The sequence below is a fragment of the Centrocercus urophasianus genome, unplaced genomic scaffold (assembly GCF_019232065.1).
Source record: "Centrocercus urophasianus isolate 14NV4802_14NV808 unplaced genomic scaffold, USGS_Curo_1.0 seq_9, whole genome shotgun sequence".
NCBI lineage: Eukaryota > Metazoa > Chordata > Aves > Galliformes > Phasianidae > Centrocercus > Centrocercus urophasianus.
In genome coordinates this window covers 10423392-10450865 of record NW_024885532.1, presented here as the reverse complement: position 1 = coordinate 10450865, position 27474 = coordinate 10423392, and the positions used below count along the sequence as shown (strand labels likewise).

Genomic DNA, 27474 nt, shown 5'->3' with positions numbered 1-27474 from the left:
GCTTTCAGGCTCAGTTATGCTCCCAAAAGAAAAGGAAGCCACAGCTGAACGCATGCTGCTCTATTGGGTGGTTGTGCTCAGCTCCTATTCTTGCCTTCCCTCAGCTCCCATCAAGTTTTCCCACTGCGTTCATTACAATTTGGGACCCTTCTTTGTTTTCAGTTAGAAGTGTCCCAACCACTTTTTTTTTTTTTTCCATGAAAATCAGCGTGACACTTTTACACATATTGAGGCTCTACAGCCCTGTACGCTGTGTGATAACAGCAATGCCGTTAATCAGCTTTACGAGTCCATTTGGCTGGCATGATACAAACGTGGCTGATGAGTGTCTGGTTTAATAGGAAGGTAAGCTCTCTAAAATTGATCAATTGACCAGTAGTCTTCATTAATCATTTTTAATGGCTCTTCTCCTATCATGGCCTTTACTGAAAGTGCAGACTAGCATTATTACTAATAATTATCCCTCAAGATACTGTAGGCAAAAAGCTCAGAAAAAAGGAGAAATCACACAACTGAATATATAATATTCCCATTCAGCAGCATCCACATCTTGAAACAGCTCCACTAGCAGATTCAGCAGCTACAAATCTTTAAATAATAATTTAAAACCCAAAGCAAGTCACTGAACCACACTCATCCTCTTGATGTCTTTGCAAGGACTGAGAAGAATAAAATTGACTCCAATACTGTTCCTTGAGAATTTCTACCAGAAACTCTGTCCTAACAGCTCAACCTTTACAATATACTGTAGAGCTCCGTGTGAGCTATGATTAATCTCATGAAAAAGTGTACTGTTAGGAGACAGGATCTACCTGCTACATACCAGGTCATGTATTTCCTCAGCCTTCCTACCCCAATCACTTCTCTGCTTGTTTTAACAGCCCACATATTTCTGACAGGAGACACAGCTGCTATGCTTATCTTTATTTTTTTTTTTTTGAAGAAAAGCATATTCACACCTCCTATCAGATAGTTCCACATCCAACCAGACAGAAATTCTGGGGAGTGGGGAAGGGACAACTGGAGGAGGCAGCGGCAACTACCATCTACATGCTGTAGGAGCCATTGCATTCTGCAGGCCAACAGGAATCAACAACCCCCTTTAATGGTAGGCTCAACCTGCAGAGTAACCTCAGCGAATAAAGTTCTCACCCAATTCTCATCTTCCAACTGGGGTGATCCCAACTACCTACAGACAGCAACACCTGCATTTGCTGCTCTTCGTGCCTCTACAGCTAAAGGAGAGAAAGATGCAGTGCAAGGCCCTGAGTCCCTACTCTGTAACATCGCACACACTCCAGCAATCACTCTTAATTGAAAAAGAAGACCAAGCTGATACATAAAAGCTAGCAGAACTTAACAGAAGTACAGATAAAACTGTAAAAAATCATTACAAAATCAGAAGCTAACAATGATAAGGAAGCTGCATTGCTTAGTTAATTAAAGCAGACTGGAAAGTGCTTCAGAGAAACAATGTTATATTGCACAGAGGAAAGCTCAGTGTAAAAAGCAAGGGTTTTCATCCTGTACTTAATGGATTTCAGTCAGACTGGCTGTTCTGTACTCCGTGCCATGGAAGTGTATCAATCCCAACTTATGCTCCTGTCACTCTCACTAATAGCTAGCAAGTGGGCTCATCATACTTAATTATCTTGCAGGAAAAAGAGGGTACAGCAACTAACTAAATATTAACTTAGTAGTAAATAATTTAATAATAATACAAAGCATGGATATTAGAAAAGGCTTCTGCTAAAGAGCACAGGACTTTTATTTTTTTCAGTATTCCAGGTGTAACAGAAAACCAACGCAGATGTGATGTTATGAACACTGCTCCGCTTGAACAGAGTCTTGTTAAGCATCACTCTTCTGTCAAAGACAAATGAAACAATTTCTGGTCAACCACTGAAATCTGTAATCGGTACAAACCATCCTTGGGAAGAAGAAACAAGAATGACTAAGAACTACATTCACCAATTCTCTGAGGTTCAAGATCAGTAATTTCCTGACAATCAAAGTTTTTGTATTTATATCAGTTCCCTTTGATTACTTTTTAATATGCAGGTAACACCTGACATTGTACATTACACAAACTGCTCAACAAAGCAGTGAAGCTAACTGGCAGCAGCAGCTACAGATGCACCTGCGGCTAAACCCAACCCTGGTTTAATTCCAGGAACACACCTATCTCATGTTTTGAAATTATGAGGAAGCTCCTAAACTGCATCACCTGTAGAAAAATATCTAATTTATGTAATTTAATTCAGTATCAAACAGTAACTACAGCTCTTGGTGTTAAAATTATACTGATTTCAAGTTGTTACCCCTCATCAACAATCTGAGTCACAGAGTTGGTTCATCTGGCCCTACCTCTTGGATATTCCCTTTGTTACAACGCCTTCGCTTTCTGCATTACCCACTGCAGAAACATCAGTTCTCCAGATCTCAAGACTCAAGTTTCCCCTATCTTTCTCAGGTTCAGGGCCCTTATGACCACCCTTGAGATTCAACCACCATCAGCCCCAGATCACAGTAACACTGAGCCAGGCAGCAACATCCTCCCATCTTGACCATTGTGTTTCTGTTCCCCTTCCCACACCACTGCTGTCAGGATGAATTTCTGGTGCCTGAGCCAATCCCATAGATGCCCACTTGCACACCCAAGTACCAGTGTTGGCAACTGAGAGCCTCAGCTATGAACTTCAGGGGTCCAGGTTCGGTAACCACATCACCCTACTCCACAGACAGCACTCTTAAACCACACCTCACAACCTTCAGTGGGTTCAAAGAAAACTAACATAATCCAAAACTAGACAATTTTGTGAAGAAGAAGATTTGTGAACCTAACACCCTTCTGTAACTCGTCCCACCTACTCACTGTGCTTTTCAACACAGTTTTCTTTTTATTCTTCTCCTTGAATTTCTGCCTTTTGTGGGCTACACATTCACTAGTGTTAGTCCATCAATAAGCTGCTCAGAGCTTGAGATTGGCATCATTCCCATTAAAAAGACAAATTCTGACTTAAACCTGTAATCCATCCACTAACTGTGAATGATGACAGGGCTGGCTGGGTTTTTCACATCTTTAATATACAAAAGATAGTAAGTTTTTCTACATCATAAGTTGTACTCCTGATTATTCACTAGAAATATATTTTGTCTCTTCTCCATTTTTCGAGTGTTCACTCTCTGAATTCATTGCTAGCAGTTGATGTGGCAGTTGCTAGATACTCCCAAAATACCCAAACTGAACATGTCTCACACACTGTGCTACTGAAGAGGTTATGCTGAAAGAGCTGCTCCAAAAGTAATGCCTCCTATATTGTTGTGTTGGCCTTCAACATCAGAGGCAGATGGTGGTGGTACGGCAGTAAAAGCTGAAACTTCCCACCAATATTCCATTGCATGTCGTTGCTGTGTGACAGATGGCAGCAGAGGGGCAGTCTGACAAACAGCGCCTGACATGGAAGTGAGTATGACACAAAGGGGTGTCACTGAATTCCTCCATGTGGCAAAAATTGCACCCCTTGACATTCATCGAAACTTGGTGAACATTTATAGAGACCAAGCAGTGGATGCGAGCACAGTGAGGTACTGACTTCTGTGTTTCAGCAGTGGTGACAGCGACATGCAAGGCAACCCACATTCCAAACGGCTATGAACAGCTGTCACACCATGAAATGAAGAGCATCTCAATCAGCTCATCCGTGCAAATTGTCACATTATGGCCAGGAAACTGTATTTAGCTGAATATCGGCTTCAATGCATTAGAAATGATGACTGCAATGTTGGAATAACACAAAGTTTGCACCAGGTTGGTCTCACGAGTGCTCACACAGGCAGAGAAACAACACCTTATGCAAATATGTAATAATCTACTGAATCATTGGCAACCATGTGGCTGAAGGTGACAGTTTTCTGGATCTCATCATTACCAGTAATGAATTGCACTGCAGGGAGGGTGACAAGTGAATTCCCCATACAAGAAAGAGTTCAAGATACAGCCCTCGGTGGGTAGAAGTGATATGCACTATCTTTTCGGTTAGGAAAGGAGGGATCCCTCTGAATTGCAAACACAAACTATGGCAACTATACTGAAAAGTGGTGTTTTGTAGCTGAGAATTTGCTGTATCAAAGAATGTTGTGCTCTCTGTATGAATTGTATTTTCCATGGAAATGCAGAGGAGGCATTACTTTCAGAGTAACCTAAGTATCCAGGCTGGATGTGGCTCTGGGCAGCCTGGTCTAGTGGTTTGCGACCCTGCACACAGCAGGGGGTTTTAAACTAGATGATCATTGTGGTTCTCTTTCAACCCAGGCCAATCTGTGATTCTATGATGATGAAAAAAAATAAGTAATCAGAAAGGTATTGATAGAACTGCAAACTTCATTTAATAACTTATGGTCTTAAACTGAGACAGGGGAGGTGTAGGCTAGATATTAGGAAGAAGCTTTTCACACAAAGAGTGGTGACACACTGGAACAGGTTGCCCAAGGAGGTTGTGGATGCCCCATCCCTGGAGGCATTCAAGGCAAGGCTGGATGTGGCTTTGGGCAGAGTGGCTGGCAACCCTGCACATAGCAGGGGGCTTGAAACTAGGTGATCACTGTGGTCCTTTTCAACTCACACTCTATGATAACAGGAACACATACAATCAAAGTACTGACAGCAGTCCAGAGGCAAACAAATACAGCTGTATGCTGTACAGCAGAGGTAGCTGCAGTATTCTTTCTGATAAGCATGAGGTATTCTTTCTGACAAGCATAAGGAATATTGCAAATAACACTATCACAAGTGGCAAATGTCATCATTCTAATGATAACCCTTATTGAGTTGCATCCTCTTATCACAATTGTGATTCTGTTAAGATGTCCACTGAAAATATCTAATTTTAATTAACTGTAATTTAGACTTATAATCTGAAACAGGTTATAACTTGCTGGTTTTATAAGACAATGAATCACCAACTAAAAAACAAAACATTTGTCTCCCTTGGGGGAAGCAGGAAACCTAACAAATTTTAATATACAAGGAAGAAGTAATATAAATCAATAAACAACAAAAATAATATACTGAGAGTTAAAATAGAAAAAAAAGGCACAAGGGTACGTGCTTGAAGTTAGCACTGGAAACAAAGCAGAAGTTAAAATGTGTAGGTGCAGCATCAGGATGCTCTGCATCACCGAGGGGTTAGCTGCAATAAGTGAACATTACATGCATAAAACACACGGACACACGTGGACACAGGCACAAAACCACACATATCAAAGCAAACTGCTGCACCAGAACTGTACTCAGCAGAGGCCTGCTGTCACCCTGCTGCAGCCTACCAGAACTTGGCAGTCAGGGCAGGCCTTGCAGCTGGGATGGCAAACAGGGGAAGGTTTCCTGTCTTTATGGGTCATTCTGCCCACTGAATCACATCTATTCTCTGCCCCACTGACGCACTACTATCAGCTTATTTTGCTTTCCAGCTCAATTTCTAATCGAGTGTATAGAAGGAGCCCACTTGTCTCATCTCCCTCTCCCTTATCAACAGACTGAGTGACAACAGCACAAGATCAGCCCAGCAATTCACCTGCCTTCATGTCCCACTGCTCACAGCAGGCATCACTGCAAGTGTCGGGCAGTTAAAAGTCTCAGCAATTCCCTAATTGTTAGAGTATCAAGCATGTAAGTCATCCTCTCATAGGGAAGATATCCTGGACCCGGCCCAGCGGTTTAAAGGGCTTTGACACACTGAGCAGGATTACAACAGGCAGCACCATTTCAAAATGAAATAGCAGCGAGGTTTGGCTTCCTAACAAACCCACTAAAAATACACAAGCTTAACTGGAAACATATTAACCTGCAGTCTGTCAGCAAATACAAAATACCCTCTCTTCAACACATACTCAAAGAAATAATGTTGTATTCTTTTGTGTTCTCTTTCTTATCAGTGTTTGAAAAAAGCCCACAAAGCATTACGCTGGATGAGTTCAGAAGGAGTGTATTATATAAATACAGAAGCACAGTTGCACTAATATCCAGGAATGACATTCACAAACATCTTGTTACAACCCTATTAAGGCCATAAACTAAACAGCATTATCCTAGCATGCATCAGGCAGACTTCACAGAAGCACCCCTTCAGCAGTTTCCCAAAGATCAGCACACTCACAAAGACAACAGCAGCGCCAGGTTTGTCACCATTGTCCATCTCCTCCCCACCCAGCCCTATAACTAGACCAAGACAAAACACCACCTCCATAAGACAGAATGCTGTTAGTACCGAATTAAAGTAATACCAAGCAGTATTCAAGCATACGATCAATACCAGCTGGAGCTTAAGGTAAGACTACCCAGAGGCAAGACGCGTCAGACCATGCAGTCTATAGAGCACTGACAAACTGGAAGAATTTAGCAAAAGGAGGGTGATGTAAAAAAAGCATCAGCCCTTCCCCCACCCTCCAGTCTGGTACATGCCAAAGCAGGATCCTTATCACCTGGCACCTCTTTTCCTTCAGCTGAAGAGCCACCAAGACAGAACTCTGAAATTCTAAAAGCTTGTCCACTGGGAACCTCAAGGAATTTCCTCGTTTATCCCTGTCAATTTCCACTGCTGTGATCACTTCAAAATCATTACAGCCTCATTATATCCATTATATAAAAGCTTTAAGAACAAATCACCGGACCTGCAAAAGAACAGCTTGCGGCACCTAGATTCATCCCAACTCAGTCTGGAGACAAAATTTCTGCTTTAACTTACAACCAGGAATAGAACTTAGGAGGAAGTTTTTCACACAGAGGGTGGTGACACTCTGAAACAGGTTGCCCAAGGAGGCTGTGGATGCCCCATCCCTGGAGGCATTCAAGGCCGGGCTGGATGTGGCTCTGGGCAGCCTGCTCTGGTGGTTGGTGACCCTGCACTTAGCAGGGGGGTTGAAACTAGGTAATCACTGTGGTTCTTTTCAACCCAGGCCATTCTATGATTCTGTCAAAAACAGTCAGTGTTCATGTGCTGAGAGTTTTGTCGAGAGTTGTGATATTTACTTCAATTATTCCTATTGATATCTATCTACAGAGTAAACACTTTTAAATGAAAATTAGGGCTTTACTCCACACTGACTGTGATTAATTCCAATTACTTGTATGCCTTTTACGATTGTTCTGCAGATATATTTCACAGATTATGTCTGCCGTGTTATAAAGACAAAAAGCAATATCACAGAAGCATAGCGGTTGAAAGGGACCTCTGGAGGTCACCTGGTCAAACCTTCCAATAGGTGTTGTTGCTACAAAGTTGTAGCTGTCAGGAACAAGAGGGAACATACAAAAAATATACTGTCATTCCTCAGCACCACAATGAACAACATGATAGTATTTTAAATGCCAAATATATATACATACATCCACAATAGCAATCACTTCACCAGTTTCTCAAAACTGATTTTGAACATGAGCTTTCTGACACATGGTCCCCCCAGAATAACACAACCAGCAACAGACAGCTCCTTTGTGCAGAAGTCCACGTTCCCCAGCTGAATCTATTTTCTGAGAGGCAAGTCTGGTGCTAATCCCAGTCAGATTAAGTTTCTGGATACTGCTGAACTTGTGATAGTGGCACATCTAGGTCATTGCAAAGGTCCTTGGAGCTGATGATCTAATTGGTGGTGATCCCTACTGAATACAGAAGTCAGCACTTGGTCCATGCTCTTTTGGTGGTGATGGTAGGTTTTTAATATTTTTTTCCCTCCAGAATTTCAATACATCTCAACTCAAGACATGTAAAGATATAGTGCAAATCTGCAGCATCCAGCAGCTATATAGTAGCAACAAACAATTGTGCATATACTCAAAATAACACTGTTTTCACTATTAAAATAAAAATCTTTGTAGTACAGCAAAAGGACACGGGGAAACGCAGATGCTCTCAAAATAACCACATATCAAAGGTGTTATTTCTATGTACAGATACTTCTAAATGCCCCTGATCTCTTAGGATTTGGTTACACCAGCTTAGTCACACTCAGAAAGCCATCACAAATAATACTAGGTTTTATTATATTCCACACAGAAAGCTTTGCAAACTGTTTTTTTCATGTTACAATTTGACCATAAAATAGTTTTTAGCCATTACAGTTCCTGGATCTCTAGATGTACTCTAATGGGCAACTGTCAGACAGAATGCTTCATTTCTGGACTGTGCTATGGGGATGTACTGCCTGAAAACAAGATTAATAAAGCCATTAGAAATTACATATCTTTTAATTATCTTCATGTTTTATAGTCACATGGCACACTGCTTTTAAAGGTGGGAAGAAACATCAATACATACTTACGAAAAACAAGGGAAGACTAGCAGTAATGAAAAGGTAATACCACAAAGAGAGCAAGAAGAATCAAAATACTACTGAAAATTAGAGAAGGGCAATGAATACATATTTAATGCAACTCTCTCTATTGCATTTGTATTTCCTCTGCTACTCAGAAATGAAAACAGGGGAGTATTAACTTACTGGTTACTGCAACTATGCAAGACACAATTGATCCCTAGAGTATAAAGCTGGGGTTATATCCAGCCTTGCTCTGAAAAGACTAAATGACTGCAAGATACAGCAAATGGTAAACCATGCTTTAAATGTGTTTTGCTGAGCTCGTGTTTTCACATCAGTCTAATACTTGTACATAAGACTCTTTTCACAGAATTAGCAGGTAAATCTAGCATCTGACTGCTGTTTTGTGACTGTCCATTCCTACTTACTTCGAAATGGGTCTATTCATTAATTTTTGCTTGAAAAGATATCACAGTCCAGTGCCCCAGCTTTGCCGTTTGTAGTGATTCCCTCCCGTGAGAACTAGCTCAAGAAGCAGGTTTTCTTTCTCACACAGACAGGAAGCCCTGTCACCAAAATCACACACAGACCACTGGGGAGACACACAAGGAAGCAGCCTGACAAAGACAGAAAATTTCATCGTGTTTTATATTTTAGAAGAAGGAAAATAGAAAAACAGAAAGCCAAGTCTCAAAGAACAAGGATTAACATCGAAAAGAAGACAGAATGGGAAACAAGGAGAAATATTAGCACATGGTGGAACAAGAAAAGGACAGGAGAAAGCATTAGTTAAAGGAAGCAAAATACCATGACCTTCAAAAGCAAAGACTGCCTCCTGTAACTACCAGGCATGCAGGTTTTCTCCTGAAAATACAGGGCAGGAAGGTCTGTGGGGATACATAAAAATGTGAATTGAACAGAAACACTGCAGATGGTTGACAGAGGCACAGTGATTGAAATAAAACCCTTAAGACCAAGAGAACCAGAGGATGCAGGGATGAAATCATTCTTCTGACTTACGTTCTAAAAAAATCCACAAGATTTATGAGAAATATTTCTACTGTGAAATACATATGATTCATTGAGCAGGTCAGATAAACCATCCTTCACCTCCCACTACTGGAGTGCAACACAGGTGGGAAACCAGCTGGATCAATGGGCTCAGAACACCTCAGCTACTCCAAGTCCTCAGCTACTCCAAGACCTACTAGTTGCTGACTTCTAGGCACCAGCTCCATGAAACCTGTGTAGGCTATCAGTCTGTTTGGGGACTGCAGCATATGGTGCACATGGACAGGCTGTGAGAGCTGGGACTGTTCCACCTGGAGAAGGGAAAGTGTGAAGGAGATCCTACTGCTGCCTGCAGCTACCTAATGGGGTACAAAAACATCAGAGCCAGACTCTGCACAGAGGCATGTAGCAGGAACCTAAGGATACAAGTTCCAGCAAGCAAAATCAACTCTGATTAGCTATGAGGAAGAGTTCATGATAAGGGTGGATAGAGAGTACTTAGAAAAGTCACAAAACATCCATCCTTGAAGATAATCAGAACTTGACTAAACAACAGCAGAGCAACCTATCTTAAAATTCCATTTTTCTATGAGGAATAGCTATAGATATGGCAATAAAGACACTACAAAAGTAGTGAAAAGCGAGTGAAACGAACATCCAGAAGTACATGACTGCAAAATCACACCATCATTAATGCATACTTTTAGACTATATTTAGGGGAATTCAGTAGCTCAAGTTCACTGCTCAGAAGAAGACCATGCAAACTTCAAAAAAGTAAAAAAGCAAAATAACAATAATTGCACTGGTAACTTTCCTTGTCTTCCAGGCACATGCGAAATGTTTATGTAAGCATATTGGAATCCATCTGAGATATAAAATATCTTCCAAACAGAAATTTCAACTTTCAGCTCTTTATGTACAAACCAAGAATATGAGTCACATGATGAAACAGAAGGATGAGCAGATTTCTGCAGTTTCTTATCGTCTGTGAACAAAGCACTGAGAAACATACATGATACTAACCAGCCAGGACTCCACAGATCGCATCAGCAGAATTGCATACAGAATACAGGGTTATTATTATACTGCAATGCTAAAGTTAGACTGAGGTCTCTGAGGACACATTCAGTTCCCCCTCGTCTTCAAAATTTACGCAACCTTAGATTATACAGTTCCTCAGATTCAGAACAATAACACAGTGCCCAGGTCGTGCCTCAGTTCCAGAATACTTCACAATGCATTACAACATTCTTCAGCAACGTCCACACTCATTTTTCATAATGGTGTACCAAATTTTGCACAAAAGTAGGAACAAAAAGCAGACTGGAAAATCCTGTCTATTTCAGCATCATGATGGTCACACTTGGCTTAGTGTCATGGGACATGTCTGTCCTTGGGAAATATCTGGAACAGCGCAAGGGAGTTCCGCCACTGACAGCAAAGATGTTCACCAGCATGTCTCTCCATGATCCACACATCAAGAGATCACAGCAAAGCCCAAGGGCAAGCAACCATACCCCCCCCCCAGTGTGTTGGGTCATACCGATACTCAGCACTTAACATCTTTGTAAAAGAGAGCAGCAGCTGAGCAACTGTCAGTGTCACAGAAAAATAAGAACAGAACAACAGTTCACATCAAACCCATAACCAACCTTGCCATGGTAACTAATTTCTAAGAGAGCCACCATATTATTATCAACTCCCTTGCTACAGAGAATACACAGCTCCATTTCTGCAACATACAGTCACAAAATTTAGACACTTTAACATTTAGGTTTAGGTTGGATATAGGGAAAAACTTCTTTACAGAAAGAGTTGTTAAGCACTGGAATTGGCTCCCCAGGGAGGTGGTTGAGTCACCATCCCTGGATGTGTTTAAAAACCATTTGGATGTGGTGCTCAGGGCCGTGATTTAGTGCAGGGTTGTTAGAGTTAGGGTACTATGGTTAGGTTGTGGTTGGACTTGATCTTTTATGGTCTTTTCCAACCTGAACAATTCTATGATTCTATGATTCTATTTAGCCCATATCCTTCAAGGAAGAGGGAGGGAGATAACAAATACATAAGTCACACTGGAAGTAACGTCTCCTATGCATTTCCATGGAAACTACAGCTTATACAAAGAGCACAACACTAGTTGACAGAGCAAATTCTTAGCTATAGGATACTACTTTTCAACACAGTTGCCACCATTAGCTATGCATTTTCACCAGTGATGAACAACAGCCTGCATGCTGCACTCATTACTGTTGGAGCATCCCTCATCTACTGAAGGCTTAACATTGAAGATTCACTGCCTAAATACTTTTGTGTAAAATATAAAGCTAGTTTCACCCTCGTGGATTTTGAAGTGGTAAAAGGAAGGGATTTAAATTAATTATTATATGGCAACTCATGAAAGTATTGAGACAAGTATGGCTACCACAGTTTTACATATTGGCTTTCACTGCAAGAATGAGAAAAACTGATTTATGACACTTCCGATTAGGCTTACACTACATAAATACACCCAGAGGGAGGAGAAAAACATTGTTTCAGTTAGCTCAAATTTTTAATATCATGCATTTGTATCTAATCCCCCAAGAATAACCTATCAGTATGCTACAGACTTAGTGTTTACTTTTTCCACACATAAATATCTGATTTGACTGCAAGAGATGTCAGACACTCAGGACTCCCACTGACATCAGAACTGTGAGCTGTTTCAGAGCTCTGCAAAGGTTTACTCACCATCTCCAACTGCCAGCTCTCTTTTTCATGTCACCGCTGCTATGCAAGTTGACCAAAACAGATCTGGATGGTGACAGGAACAGCTTCTAGATCATCTAATATAGGTAAGAAAACCATACTTACAAAACTAAAACTAATAATTACACTCAAGCCACAGTTATTTCTTGCATTCCTTAATTCATATTTATTTTAATGCCTCCATACATTTTAAATAGAATTTAAGACAACTGTTACATTTTTGTTCAGTAGAGAGATGACAAGAATCTACCAACATGAGTTGGTAGCACTGAATTCTGTGGTCTTATAATTGTTTTATTTTTCCTGTAATTCCAAAACCATCTCAGGAGTTGCCCGCTGTTGACAGAGCTATACATGCCATCATTTAACATCAGTGGGATCAATCCTTAACAAAGTGAATGGCAAGAGAACTCTCCATAAAAAGGCGATGAAGAACCCACAGGAGCATTTTCATTTCTCAGTGCTCAATACAGAGTGTTGATATACATACAGACGTGGTTCAAAAGAGAACTACATTGGCCCATGAGTGACATTTAACTATCTAATACAATGCCAATGGGTGAGTCAACAAAGAACAGGCAGTCAGAGACAGGAGGCAGGATATGCTGTGGTGGTTTTCAGTACTTTGCTTCTGTACAACTGAATGTGTTTGGCTGCAGTTCCAATTTTTACCTTCGTGCTGCCTCACAGTATGCAGCACAAAAGGCATACTCACATTACGTGCCCAATTACAGACATAAAAGAACACAAAGCTGCACTGAAACCTCTAAGATTTGCTTGCATGTCTAGCAAAGGGACTGAGACAGAGATGAACCACAAAGTTACTAAACAAATGCAATACACATTCCTAGAATCACTTAGGTTTTCTTTGGCATGGTCTCTAAACATATTATTTAAGGGAATTGGCCCCTCTCAAGTAATTCAAAGCAAACACCACCACAGGGCCTCACCACAACTAGTCAAATGCAGACCACTACTCTTCTGGAAAACGTGCCATTGCTATTATAAAGGCTGTTCTGCAGAACAATGCAATGCAATTTTTGCAGTACTATTAAATCCTTCATACAGGTAGAAGATAATTTAAACCTGAATCACTTTAATTTTACTTTTGTTGCAATATCCTATGCTAAATTTCTGCTCAGAATAAATTTTTGAAGCTGAGCGTTATCAGCTTCCAGAAACGCAGACTTCTAGAACATATTTAACGGAGGATCTTGAAAGAAATACGGGTTTTCATCTACCTAACATTAAACCTTTGCTGTAAGATTATAAAAAGAAATGGACAGTTCAAGGTAAAACACTGTCTCCACTCACTTCCATACACATCCTATCTTTACGACTCCTGGCTGCAACCTTTTTAAGGTCCTTTCACTGAGAGTGCTTATCTCAGCTATGGCTTCCTTTTCTTTTTCTTTTTCTTTTTTTTTTTTTTTTTTGCAATTAAGTACCCTTCAAACTAGCTCAAACTGCTTGATTTTGACATGGTCACAATGATTTTTCACTACTAGTTATTCATAATCTCAAATTACCTCCAAATGCCATGACCACAAATAAAAACATGCAATAAACTCCAATGCTTAGAAGGGAAGCTACTCAGCCTGGGGACTCCAAGTTATCTGACACCTCAGAACAGACGAGAACAATCAGATCCAGCATGTGGCACTGGGCTCTGCACATCACCACCCTGAGCTCAGAGGCAAATGGTCCACAAGCCCGAGCACCCAGAAACCTGAGCTGGGACTCCATGCCTAGAGAATAAAGCTCTTTATGGTGCGATGGAAGATTTCACCCACTTTCTGAAGATCAGACCAGAGTCAGCAAAAGGACAATTTGGACAAAATTTCAGGAGCATCTAGAAATGCTATTATTTCCAACAGTATTTAGACAAATTAGACAATTCTTCTTGCTCAAAAGGAAGACAGGACAAGTGGGAATGGCTTTAAACTGAGACAGGAGAGGTTTAGGTTAGATATTAGGAGGAATTTTTTCACTTAAGAGGATGATGATGCAGTGGAACAGATTGCCCAAGGAGGCCGTGGATGCCCCATCCCTGGAGGCATTCAAGGCCAGGCTGGATGTGGCTCTGGGCAGCCTGGTCTGGTGGTTGGTGACCTGCACATAGCAGGGGGTTGAAACTTGATGATTACTGAGACAATTTTCAACTCAGGCCGTTAAATGATTCTATGAATATGATGAACGGGAGAAGACTATGAGCCATGCAATGAAACATAAAACTGCAGAAAAGCACAGTCCTCTCCACAAAGGCAAACAAAGAGAGGGACGTGGCAAATGGCAGCAGTCACCTTCAAGAAAAGGAGTGGCCAAAGTGTAACCTTCTCCTGGGGAAGGAGAAGTACAGACAAAAGAAGGAAGAACAGCATGAGAAAGATAGAACATAAGCAAGAGCAGCAAGGAAACAGAGTACACCAAGTGGGGAAAAAAATATGGGCGAAAGTAGGAAGACAACAACAAGAGATGGAGAGAGGAAATTCAGAAGAAACAGAGTGAACTTGTACAGCTCTTCCAGTATGAAAATTCAAAGTACCTCAAGAACCTTCAGAAGGTCATAGGAAAGAACATCTTTCTTTTGGTGGTGGTTGGTTGTTTTGTTGTGTTGCTTTTTTTGTTCTGTTCTTCACAGAAACCACTGAATCTGCAAGCTGAGTAGGCCACTCTCAGGAAGTGAAGTCAATGAAACAAAACATATCTACTGATTTTACATGTTTTAAAATTACAAGAGCATCTTTCGTATGTATCCTCATTAGCAAGAGACTAGAATGGAAAGGAACACAAAGAGGTGAGAGAATGATGAACAGAAAACATCAGACAAACGTTAACAAGACACTGGTATGAAGATGAGTCAAATGTGGAGAGAGGAAGAAAAAAAGCATTCAGAGAAATGAGAGGATGGAAAAATTCACAAAGATGCAACTTCTACGCTACTCATCTGTAAAACTTGTGGCTTCTTCATTTTTAATATATATTATATAAATCTGGCCAATGTCCTGTGATTATGAGGATACTAATAAGATAATATAGTTATTAGTATTTTCACTACATTCATATTTCTGATTATTCCAAATTTTAGTAAATCAACAGAAAGACAGAGGAAATAATGTTTAGTGCACCTCTGCTCAAGCTCAGCATGAGCACAGGAACCACTCGGGCTTTACTTGAAGAACAGTTTCTTGAAAGCATTTTCAAATGCATGGCCACTACTGCAGCCTCTGAGGGAGGAGTAGAACCCCACAGCAGGAGCGTGTCGTATCATCCTACGCATTGTCCTGCTTTCTCCAATCCCGACCGGACTGCAGCCAGTTAAAGCCAGGGGACTCCTTTTAAAGCCAAGGGCTGTTTCTGTTTTTCTCCTCCAGAACACCTTTCAACAGCCACAGTGCCACAAGGGTACCTGGCTGCTGCTGACAACCTCAGCAAACCACAACTGAGTCCTTTATGAGACCAACCAAGCTCCATTCTGCAGCAGAATCACAGCATTACTGTCCATTTTATTAAAAAGCTGAAATGAGAAACATGGTAAGTTTGAGCTGCTGTGCCCTTTGATTTTCAAACCCTGTTCACACACTCTATAGCAAGACTGAACAGATCAGCTAATACTATTTACCTTGTCTTCAGCAGGAAAGACATTCTACATGAGGTTGTCTGGCACACTACTGTTTTTTTCTGATCTTCAACTACTGAACGTCCCAGAGACTGTCAGTCTCTTTGGCTGCTTTCTCAACCAGACGTGTACACGTATATAATGAAAGAATCCCTTAACACTTCAGCTTCTGTATATCTGCAAAGAATTCTGTCTTTTTTTGTTCGTCTCCCATGCCTTCCCGCAGTCTTGGCAAAAAAAAAGAAAAAAGTTTTAAAATAATAAAGCAACCATTCCTCGAACCTCATGGAAAGGATTATTTCTGCTACAAATGTCTTTTCATTAGAAGTGCCAGCTTAATTTCATACCACATCAGAAGCTGCGATGACAGAAAACTTGCACAGCCTCAGAAACTGCAGAGGAAGGAACAGAAATACAAGAGATCAAATTGTCTTTTTTTGACACTTCTCCACGCAGTAACACTGCACACAGGCTACTGAGGGTTTGAGCACATCATCTCCCACCACCACTGCAACCACTCATGATGATGCTACCCATAGCCCCTGGCCAGTGCTCATCCTCCCCAGAGACCCAGTGTTCCAACAGATGTCATTTAGGGAAAAAGAATGGATTCAAGTACACAACAAATGCAAGCAAGTAGTAAACTACCACCGGGTGAGGTTTGGGTAGCAGCTTTCTAGGGTAGAGGATGGACAAGGATGCATGGTGAAACACACAGTACTCTTGCCTAGCTGCACAGTCTGGTTAACACAGGAACACAGTCTCATATGTTGACAGGCTTGCAGTTTATATGTATATACCTGCTACTGTTTCAGTTCAAAAGTCTTTACCAATTAGCTTGAGATGCATTTTCAAAAACTACTGCACAGCAGCAGCTGGGATGGAGGCATGAGAAATGAGAAAGAACAGCCCTGCAATCACTCAGGTTAGCTCAGAAGGAGGGCAGAAGGTGCTCTAAGCACAGAGGAGAGGTTCCCCACAGGTCAGGAGATGCTCATGGAGGAGCAGGCTGTCCCCCTGCAGTCCATGGGCAGTACATGAAGCAGATCTCCACCTGCAGCCATGGAGGAGCCTACAGAGCAGCAGAGGATGAAGCCTGAAAGAGGCACAGCCCATGTATACCCCTTCAGGAGCAGCCCCAGGCCAGAGCTGCAGCCCGTGGAAAGCAGCCTGCTGTGGGGCAGGAAGGCTGGGGGAGCTGTGCCTGTGGGGACCTGTGTGGAGCAGTGCCTGAGGGGTGGGCCCTACGGTACAGAGCCATGTTAGAGCGGTACTTAGAGAGCTGAAGCCTGTGGGAAGACCAAGCAGGATCAGTTTGGGAAGGACAGCATCTCATGTGGAATAGGAGTAGTGGCAAAGCATTATGGACTGACCACAGCCCCAGTTCCCTTGGGCACCAGAAGAAGAAGGCAGAATGGGGTGGATGGACGTAAGGTATTCATAGTTCGCTTTTTCTTCTCACCGCTCTAGTCTGTTAGCAATAGGCAGTAAATTGCATTGATCTCTCTACAGTGAGTCTATTTTGCCTGGGATGGTATGAGGTGAGTGACCTCCCTCTGTCCTCATCTCAACCCGTGAGCCCTTTTCCATCATATTTTCTCCCCCTCTTCCTCTGAGGACGGGGAGTGAGTGGTGGAGTTGTCAGGGTGAAACCGTAACATCAGACTGGACTCTTATTTCTCCCACTGACCTTTGCAGAACCTCTCAGCTATGGCGGGTGCATTTCCCTGCACTCCTCTGCTATGCCACAGCAGAAGTCATATACCAGAGATAAGCAAATCCAATTAAGATTAAAAAAAACACTACAAAAATAATTACTAGAGATTAAACAATGATAAAGATTTTTTTGTTTTGCAGATCTTACATGAACTTGGCAGTACCTTCCTAATGACTATTTTCATTTGCTCTTTTGAGCCAAGACCTACCAAGTGCCTGCTTGCAAACAAGCCCTCCACTTTCATGATGGGCCTTTAATAAGAAAAGGCTCTGCACCAACACACAGTTTTGCCTACTATTTATCAGGCTGTGTCTTTGGATAATCAGATTTGCAGGGTAGCCCAGCTCTCACACAGTCAATCCTGGTGCAGATGTGTTTGGACACATGGAATCTACAGATATTGCCCAAAAAGCACCGTTTTGGTTTCTCTTTAAACGTAAGAACCTGGCACCCTGCCGTGGCATTCTGGCACACTGCATCCACAGGAGATGAGATGGTCCTCAGCATCCCGCTTGGGTCCCCTCACAGTGTATTGGACCAGACCCCATGCAGACAGCACTGCAAAGACAAATTCTGCACTTCCAATTAAAATATTGGTAATGTTTTTGTGGGGCACTCTCACCATCAGGTAGCCAGATGGAATCACAGTCTGTTGAAAAGAAACAAACACAGATCAATAACGACAGCCTGAGTCCTGCGCTTTAAATATTGTCAAAACACGTACCAGAAAAAGGCTGGTGGACTTCAGAGAGAAAGCTCGGTGCACACAAATATTCCTGTATTGAGAACTAACATCTGCAGGAGTTAACTAAAGATGTATAAATATCTGCCAGCAGACAAGACGAGTAAATAAATAAGGATGGGGAGCATTTCACACTCTTTTAGCCATTTATATTTAATGATCTCTCTACCGCTCAGTCTGGAGTTCTCCAATAACAGAGCTGTGGAACATGTGAATGAGAACAGGAAAGCATGAACTCAGAGATCAAACCTCAGCTCCTCTGGTTTTAAATTGAAAATAACAGCCCTTTCCCTATTGATTTTTTTCTCCTTTTTCATTTGTGAAAAATTGATTTTTTTCTTGCCTGTGTTTGCTGTAGTGTCCACAACCTGCAGCTCACTGCTTGCATTAATCTTTATATTTGTTCATCCATACCTCTAAGTAAGCCGTGTAAAATAAACACCTGGGAGCCATTGTCCCACACTCACCGGTCTTTTTATAAAGGCCTGGAAATAGTATCCTTCCCATGCTATGACCAAAAGGTGAGGCAGCTGTGCTTGCATCCCCTGAAGATGCTCAGAGAACCCTCAGAGAAGGACCCTTTTATAGACTTTTATGTATTCTCCACAAAGCAGCACCAACTTCATGGCTGAGGCCACACAGACTCATGCCCCCCCAACAGCTCCCTTGAAAAAAGGAGAGTGAAACCTCCAGGCTCGCTAACACCTGAAAGCCATGAGGAATTTTAGAGGGAAAAAAAGCCCTGAGGTACCCCAGCAGAAGAGATAATTTTGGAAGGTCAAGATGAAAAGGCAGAAAGCTCTCAAATAATGAAGCCCTCACTGCAGTTAATACCTGTTTCTCTCACCCTCTCAGTACGAGAGTAATGGATTTAACAAAGGAGCCCACACCACACTTTGCAGACCTACACAGCTCTTACCAAGGCAGCTGGGCTGGCTGGAAAACTGCCAGCCAACTCCACTCCTTAAAACCCAGCGGCTATAAAACTGGCAAAGTTTAACACAGAGCATCTTTTTAAAAGCAGCAAAAAGCTGAGGTATGACTGAAAAATTTTCCTCAGAGAATGATTTGGGGATTAATCTGAAAAAATGTAATTGAGGGTAAATCTGCGGTGCTTATGAAATACTAATATTTTAGCACTGAATCTCTCCCACAAAATAGGAGCTCTTAATTCTCTAAGCAGGCCAGATTGTGCAGCAGTATTTATGATGTGAGCACATGGCCACTCAAAACACGTATGGCTTGCTTTGCTTTTGATCTGAACTATGAAGTGCAGATGTGGAAGGCATTAATCCACTTTGGCAATCGATCTCTTGCACACCAGAAAACAGTCACAGGGAAATGAAGAACCAACACAATGAAGTATCACCCATCTATATTGGAAATAATCATTAAATGTATTAGTTAAATTTCAGAACTCGATGCAGCATTGAAGACAGGCTGAGGGAGCTGGGCTTGTTCAGCTGCGGGGTGACCTCACTGCAGCCTTTCAGTACCTAAAGGGAGCCTGCAAACAGGAAGGGAGTCAACTCTTTACATGGGTAGATAATGGCAGGACAAGGAGAAATGGTTTTAAGTTGAGGGAGGGAAGATTTAGATTAGACATCAGGGGGAGGTTCTTTACTATGCGAGTGGTAAGAGTGGTAAGGCGCTGGAACAGGCTGCCCAGAGAGGCTGTGGATGCTCCATCCCTAGAGGTGTTCAAGGCCAGGGTGGAAGGGGCCCTGGGCAGCCTGGTCCAGTATTAAGTGGGGAGGTTGGTGGCCCTGCCTGTGACAGGCGAGTTGGAGATTCATGATCCTTGTGGTTCCTTGCAATCCAGGCCATTCTGTGATTCTGTGTGATTCAGCATGCAAAAAATATTCTCTTGCATACAACAGGCCACTTAAGGTAGTTAGCCATTATGCTAACTTGTGCCTTGTAAATCTGAAATACACTCCTATTCCAAGATCTTCACAGCATTAACTATTCTAGGTTTGATTTAATTCAAATTAAGCCCTTCATGACAGCCTACTGTCATCTTTCCTTGTCCCCTTCGTCCAGAGGCATCAATAACATCCATAGAGAGCACTGTAAACACACTCTCATTACATAGTTCTCTGACCCATTTATCAGACTAGAGAAAGAAAGGGGATTGACTATGACACAAACAACAGATACACAACATATAGAACTGTCAGTCCAAGATTCACAATAAGATTCACACATCCTGCTTGCAGGTCATGGGAAGAGAGGTTGGGTGTCAGGAAAAGCTTTTTCACCAGAGGGTGGTCGAGCCCTGAATCGGGCTCCTCAAGGCAGTGGTCATGGTACTGAGATCATGGAGTTCAAGAAGTGCTCGAGAAATGCTCTCAATCATATGGTCTGATTTTGGGGTGGTTCTGTCTGCAGCCAGGAGTTGGATTCCGTGATCCTCATGAGTCCCTTCCAACTCAGGATATTCTACATTTCTGAAGTAGGAAATTAGGTGATACTGCAGCACCGACACACGCACTCAACACAGGACACAGACACTGTCCATGAGAGGGGGCTCAAGTGACAGTCCTCCATATATGGGTACACTCTAATTGGAAATCACCTGCATTGCACATCATGCTGAGACTCCTCCAGTGAGATGCAGCAAGCATGCAGCAAGGCTAGATTCATCTCTTACATAACCGCATTCCATTTGGTGGATTTTCTAAGCAGCAGCAATTCCCAAGGGGAAAAGAAGAAAAAGAAAAGGCAACTTCTGTAACGTTATTCATAGGAAAAAAAAAAAAAAGCATCTTCCTCTAGGCACAACAATGAATCATTCATCTTTTCATAGGGTAATATTCAGGCCAAATAAGAATGCCAGATATAGAAAAAAAAACAAACCCAGTGCAGTGTAAAGTAAATAAAATAAGACCTCTACCCTTTCTGAGAAGTGGAAGGAGCACTTTTTTTTGTGAATTTGGGTTCTAGAAGTAAATGTTCAATAAATCTTAATTTGCAGCTATTACTGAGAACAGAGAGCTACACACAGGACCACAAATTCATAAAATCATTAAGGTCAGAAAGACCAGTAGGATCATCTAGTCCATCCACAACCCATGCCTGTGACTGCACTAGACCACGTCCTTCAGTGCCACATCCACACTCTTCTTGAACACCTCCAGGGACTATGACTCCACCACCTCCCTGGGCAGCCAATTCCAACACATCGCTGCTCATTCTGAGAAGTATTTCCTAACATCCAACCTGAATGTCCTGTGATGCACTGTAAGGCCATTCACTCTCAATCTATTGCTGTTAGCTGACAGAACAGAGTGACTCACTACAACCTCCTTTCCAGGGAGACCGATAATGGCCCCCTGAGCATCCTCTTCTCCACTCCAAACCATCTCAGTTCCCTCAGCCATTCTCAATTAGACTTGTACTTCAGACCCTAACCAGCCTCATTGCCCCCTTCTCTGGACATACTCCACGGTCTCGATGTCTTTCTTGTAACAAAGAATATTTATTTATTTATTTTTACCAACGCACAAAAGAACAACAAAAAAAAATGCTTACAATTACATTAAAAAACAGAAATTCATACAAAGAAGTCACATCATGCAGGCCAGAAAGAAAGGTCATCAGCACAGCAACCTCCCTGCTACCACATGGGATAGGGCTCACCAACACCCTCCTCCCTGATCCATGATCCCAGTGCTAGATACAGGCTCCATGTCCCTACCCAAGGCACAGTGAAGCACCCTGGCTTGGCACAGGTACCCCAGAGCTCAGAGGGACAATGAGTGGCATGACAGCAGGCACAGCTGTGCTGCAGCATCACTGCTGGGAGCAGCCATGCCCTGCACACGATGCAGGGACATTTGCACTATTTACAGCACTGCTCCAGGTCCCTTCTCTCCCCGCTTGTGCTTCCAGCTGCTGCCCCAGCTGCAGACAGACACCAGATTCTTTCCGGCAGCTCCAGCTCGCGGCTGTGTCCCAGAGGTGCGGTTCCACCTGCAGAGCCCAAGAACAGCAACAACTGCAGAGCTCCAAGAATACCAGCAGATAAGAACACCCTGTTTATTCTGCGAGGAAATGGGAAAGAAGAGGGCTGAAACGAGGGATGAACCAGTCAGTGCACTAGGTAGAGGACTGGTCTGCTACTGGCTTGCTGCAGGGCCAGGACTTTGCTCGGGTAGGCTTTGGGAAGTACATTCAGTCTTGCTGTTTCTGGGGGCATGGGACCTCACTGCAGCGAAGCATTTAGCCTGGCCCAGCTGCTGGTGGAGGACAGTTCAGAGGGAGCGATGGATGCTGGCCTAGAGATGTTCCTCTTGCTATTCACAGCTAAGAGACAGAGCTCTGAAGGGTTTGTAGGCTCAACAAACTTGGTTCTACCTCCCAAGCCATCGCACCCCAACCTCACCTTGCCCACGTTTCTGCAAGCTACCCAATTTATGATTCTTGGATCCTGAATTCCTGATGAATGCTGGCAGGAATCTGTTAAAAGTCTCACCCTCCAGATTATGTTCCCAGTTCTCCACTGTTTCCCTTAAAGCCTTCTTTAGCAGATTCACCACTGGAAGTTGCTTTTTAATCCAGCTTCTGCCTTTTTTGCAAGGCTTAAAGGAGACCTGCAGGGCTGATCTGCAGGGGTATCCACATCAGAAACATTATCTAGATCAGTCTCATTGCTGTGGGCTTAGTAACGGAGCTCTGGATGCTGAAAGACCCACTCCTATGGAATTGCAAAAGGTGAGTCATCTGAGTGTCTCTGGTTATAGATGTCTATCTTCCTCAAACTTGGGGTCTCCCATGTCTGCATTTTCCACATCCTTCTGGGTGTTTTTTAACTCCTCCTTTGTCTTATCCAACTCTGAAACTGTTTTCTGCAGCTTACTGTTGACAGAGAATAACTCCTTCTGGTTCTCTGCCATCTCACCAGACATCTTCCAAGTCTCCTTCAAATTCACATATTCCTTCCTTGGTGAGACACAGTAGATAGCAAGCTGCTTTACTGCTGCCTGCCCGTCTCCCATCTCTCTGAACATCTTCTCCACTTCAGTCTACTGTCTCTGAAACAACAATTCAATCCACTCCATGGTTCTCAGATTGCTTTGCTGGTGGCAGGCCTCTTCTTCTGATCTTCTGTTATCCTCCTGCTACTTCTCCAGGAGTGTCACCTGTTTCCTGAGAGAGGAACACATCATCTCTGTGTCTCTCCCAGCACCTTCTAAAGCAACTCTATTGTGGTACTGCAAATGTCCAGAGCATCCCACAGCCTATCCATGATGGCCTGGTATTCCCATTTTTCCTTCCCTTTCATAGAGAGCTGAGCCTTCACCTTGTCCACTTCATTCTGTAAGGTCTCTGCATCCAGTTCAGTCTGCTCCTTCAGGGCAACATCAAAGAAGAGCTTACAGATAATCTTATCTTTTGCTGAGCTGGATCCTGCACTGAGGGCACGTGCAGCCAGGCACCATACTGAACCATTGGAAGCAGGCTGGACTGGCTCTGGGCAGCCTAGTCTAGTGGTTGGTGATCCTGCGCATAGCAGGGAGGTCAAAACTAGATGATCATTGTGGCATTTTTCAACCCAGGCCCTTCTATGATTCAATGACTCTATGATTCTACGAACAGGCAGGCACAGTGGAAGGTACGCCTGCACAGCACACCTCTGAAAAAATCAGAGCAGACAGTGCAGTGGGCGTAGATGGGCAAGATGGGTCTGACAGGCTGTGACTATGGCAATTAGAGCAATTTTCTAGCACTCTTCAAGCAGCTGGATTGAGCTTTGCTCCACACCAGCTTTAAATGCCAAAGTGCCTTAATTAAGAGCTCGGTGGCCCTAAGTTTCAAATGCAGTCAAACAGGATGGTCGTCCTGTGTGGAATGAGAAATTAGGCTTGATGATCTCTATGGGTCCCTTCCAACTTGGAATATTCTCTGAAGAGAGACAGGAGAGCAGAACCATCCCTGCACGTGCCTAGAGATGCTGCTCCTCTTGCTCTTCACAGCTAAGAGACAGACCATGTGCCCTCTCTGGAGAAAACCCACAGCAATAAGGCCGCTGCTGGAGAAGTGCCAGCACCCCCCTTCCCAGCAGAGCTGATGCACACACACCAGGTTGCCTTTGGAGGAGGCTGAACAAGAAGCCCATCTGCAGCAGCACACCAAGCACGCTTCAACCCCCAGCGGGGTCACGGAAGCCCACAGTAATGACTGGTTTCATGATTTTCATCTACTGATCAGCTCCTGCTGCTCCAAATTACTTTCTTATGTCAAAATAGCCTCCAGCACACTGGTGTCAAAGTTAGGTGAGGTGAATCTAAATCTGGTGGGCTGCAGATTCTGTGACTGCTTCAAATCTCATTTAAAATAAACTCACACTGCCCAACGTTAGAAATATGACTTGCTAATAACACTAGATCAGTATTTGTTGGATATTTTACCATTCCCTTTACTCCTCTTGACTCCTGCTGCTTCTCTGAACAACCTTATCCAATTTTCCAAGTAAGCAGAACTTTTTAAATGTCTTTACACAAAATTACAAAATCACGAAAAAGGCTGACGTACTGAAGCCAAAGAGTAGGGTGGCTCTGTCACTGGGAAATAGTACATGTCCTGGGAACAGAAGTGAACCTGACACACATTCTCTGATCAGATGCAGGCAGCTGACTAGTCCCCTTATAGCTTGAAAAAGAGAAGGCTCCAGGGAGACCTCATTGTGGCCTTCCAGTACTTAAAAGGAGAGTATAAACAGGAGGGGGAATGGCTGTTTACAAGGGTGGATAGTGATAGGACACGGGGGATGGTTTTTAACTAAGACAGGGGAGGTTTAGGTTAGATATTAGGAGGAAGTTTTTCATACAGAGGGTGGTGATGCACTGGAACAGGTTGCCCAAGGAGGTTGTGGATGCCCCATCCCTGGAGGCATTGAAGGCCAGGCTGGATGTGGCTCTGGCAGCCTGATCTGGTGGTTGGTGACCCAGCACACAGCAGGGGGTTGAAACTAGATGATCATGATGACTGTCTTCAACCTCGGCCATTCTATAATTCTATGATATGATTCTATGACAACTTGGGCAGCTGTACACCTGAGCCCATCACCTAAGGCCTTCCCTACTGCCCAAGGGAAGAAAGGCTTCCAGAGTCAATTTCGCTCACCCTAAAATAGGTAGCTAAACAAACCATACATCAGGTATTAGGCATGCATGTTTCTGTCCCTCTGATGAGGCAGCATACCTGAAGCCATTCAACTGCAGATTTCCACCTTCTGGACACCAGCAAACAGGAGAGACTGTTTCAGTCAGTGCTTCGGGTTGACTGACCCATTACTAAATTCATGTCTCTTGTCATGCGCTGTCAGAGTTAACATCCAAGTGTAACAAACATGTACCACCAAGGACAGTTTTCCTGTTGTTGAAAACCTTATGCTTGCTTTGGTTTGTTCACATATGATCAGTCACGGCTTGCCTACTGAAGTTCCATTCAGAGAACTTCATAGTAGATAAGCATCATCTTTTACACATGGAAGTTAACACAGCTAGATCATAGCACCCTTGAGGTGCTATGAGGTGCTGCAGGGAAAGGAACAGCTTGGGTGAGGTAGCAGCAGGTAGGCAGCCATTCACCAAGGCATGAGCTGCTCACTCTCCCCTCCCCCACCACTGCTTTTTCTAAGTCTCCCATTCCTGAAACTTTCAGTCTCCCACACTCATCAAATCCACTATTTGGGACCCCTTCTCTCCAGAAACCACAGCCCCCACACAACAGTGTGACATCTACACACAGCCCTCGTCAGCTGCAGGAGCTGGGGCATGAGGCATGCTGCCCTTGCAAGATTAATGCTTAAATGCTAGTATTTACTTCACAGCTACAGCACTGAAATATACTGGCTTGCTATAGACTTACTGATTACATAGCCTTACTTAAAAGGATAAAAACCCATACTCCTTTTATTCCTCAATTCCTTTTAATGTCTTTTCTTTATTTTACATTCACCTCCTCCTCATATAAGGTGCCCATGAACCTTATACGAAGCGATATACAGAAACTCTCTCAAAAATTTTACTATCAACTGCAAGTTTTTTTATTATTACTGAGACTGAAACTGCAGAAAAACATACCTGCAAAATGATTCTGGAGATGTTCTTTGCTTTAGTGCATTGTATTTTGTCAAACGTGCGGAACAGAACACAGTACTTGGAATGTTATGAGCAAAATTATTTATAAAAGGCCAGAAGCTTTAAAAACAGACTTCTGGTTCTCTGCTGGCTGAGCAGCTCTTACCTATCATCTCCCTGTCCTGAAGTTGCACAGCATCCCCTAATAACAGCCAAGAATGAAAACAGAAACTTACACAACTTACATATGTTTAACTCTGAAAGTCAAAACATAAAATATACCAAGACCAGGATGTAGGCTGGCTCTTACAAGATAGTTTTTAATCTTAAAAATGGAAAATCCTTCTCTTATGGATAGAACCCTTCATTGCTAATACAGTTTTACAAATACGAAGCATTTACCACCATTGAAACCTATAAAAAGTCTGCATCAGATCATCTTCATGCAAGAACCTCCAAACCTAATTAATTCCCAAAGTAGTAATTTCCAGAGCATTAACATTTCAAATGTCTAAAGCAGACAGCGAGGTGCAGAAGAATGATTCAGTGACTTCCCAGAGAACGAAAAACACACCACAAGTCTTCCAGGGTGCTGTCCTCTATCAAAAAATATGGCTTCAGACTTCTTGCAGCTGAAAAGTGAGCTGCTTCAAAAACAAACGCCACTGTCTTTATCAAGAGGTAACACCTGACTTCAGGAAATAGTTTGGCATTAAGAAATCAAACCCTCATCCGGAGAAATTCTAGGTGAATATTAGGAGTTTCACAACTGAAAGAGACCTAACATATTAAAAGGGAGGATTCCCTTACAGCAGTCTGGTACCTTCTGCATGTGAGTTCATGTTCCTAGAGAAGAAAAAATATGCGAGTCCCAAAGAAGGTTATGTGAATTATTTCTTTATTTAAAACTTTTTGCCCAAGGCAAGAAAAAAGACCACACAGTTCTAAAATACTCTCAAAGTCTGCCAACCATAAGGAAAGCAGAATGTAAAAGGCACAAGGATATTTAAACAAATGGAATTAATTCAGGTCCTTTTCTCCTTAGTTTCTGAGCATCTTCTAAAAAAATGTGAAAAACGTAACTTACATCTGTCATCTAGAGCTTACTTTCTCTCAAATTCTTCCTGGGAAAATCCACATGTGCACTGCAGCATTTGAGGGATTTGAGGTCATTTCATTCTTTTTTTTGTCCCCCACACGCATCTGCACATTTGTCTATCCTTAGTCATGAGAACA

At 42.7% G+C, this 27474-nt stretch overlaps 1 protein-coding gene and 1 pseudogene across 4 annotated transcripts in view; both read right to left on the bottom strand.

Moving 5' to 3' along the window:
- KLF12 (Kruppel like factor 12) overlaps positions 1-27474 on the bottom strand; it is a 267563-nt gene that overhangs the window by 199094 nt on the left and 40995 nt on the right. For 2 of the 4 annotated variants that reach the window (XM_042839344.1, XM_042839347.1), the window contains exon 1: positions 12056-12150. The exons of 1 other annotated variant lie outside the window; for it this stretch is intronic. The gene's annotated coding sequence lies outside the window, so the exon portion shown is untranslated. Of the gene's footprint in view, positions 1-10249; positions 10311-12055; positions 12151-27474 lie in introns of those variants that run through there. One more of the 4 variants, XM_042839346.1, reaches the window with a different exon arrangement.
- On the bottom strand, positions 22354-23595 carry LOC122171499 (annotated as a pseudogene).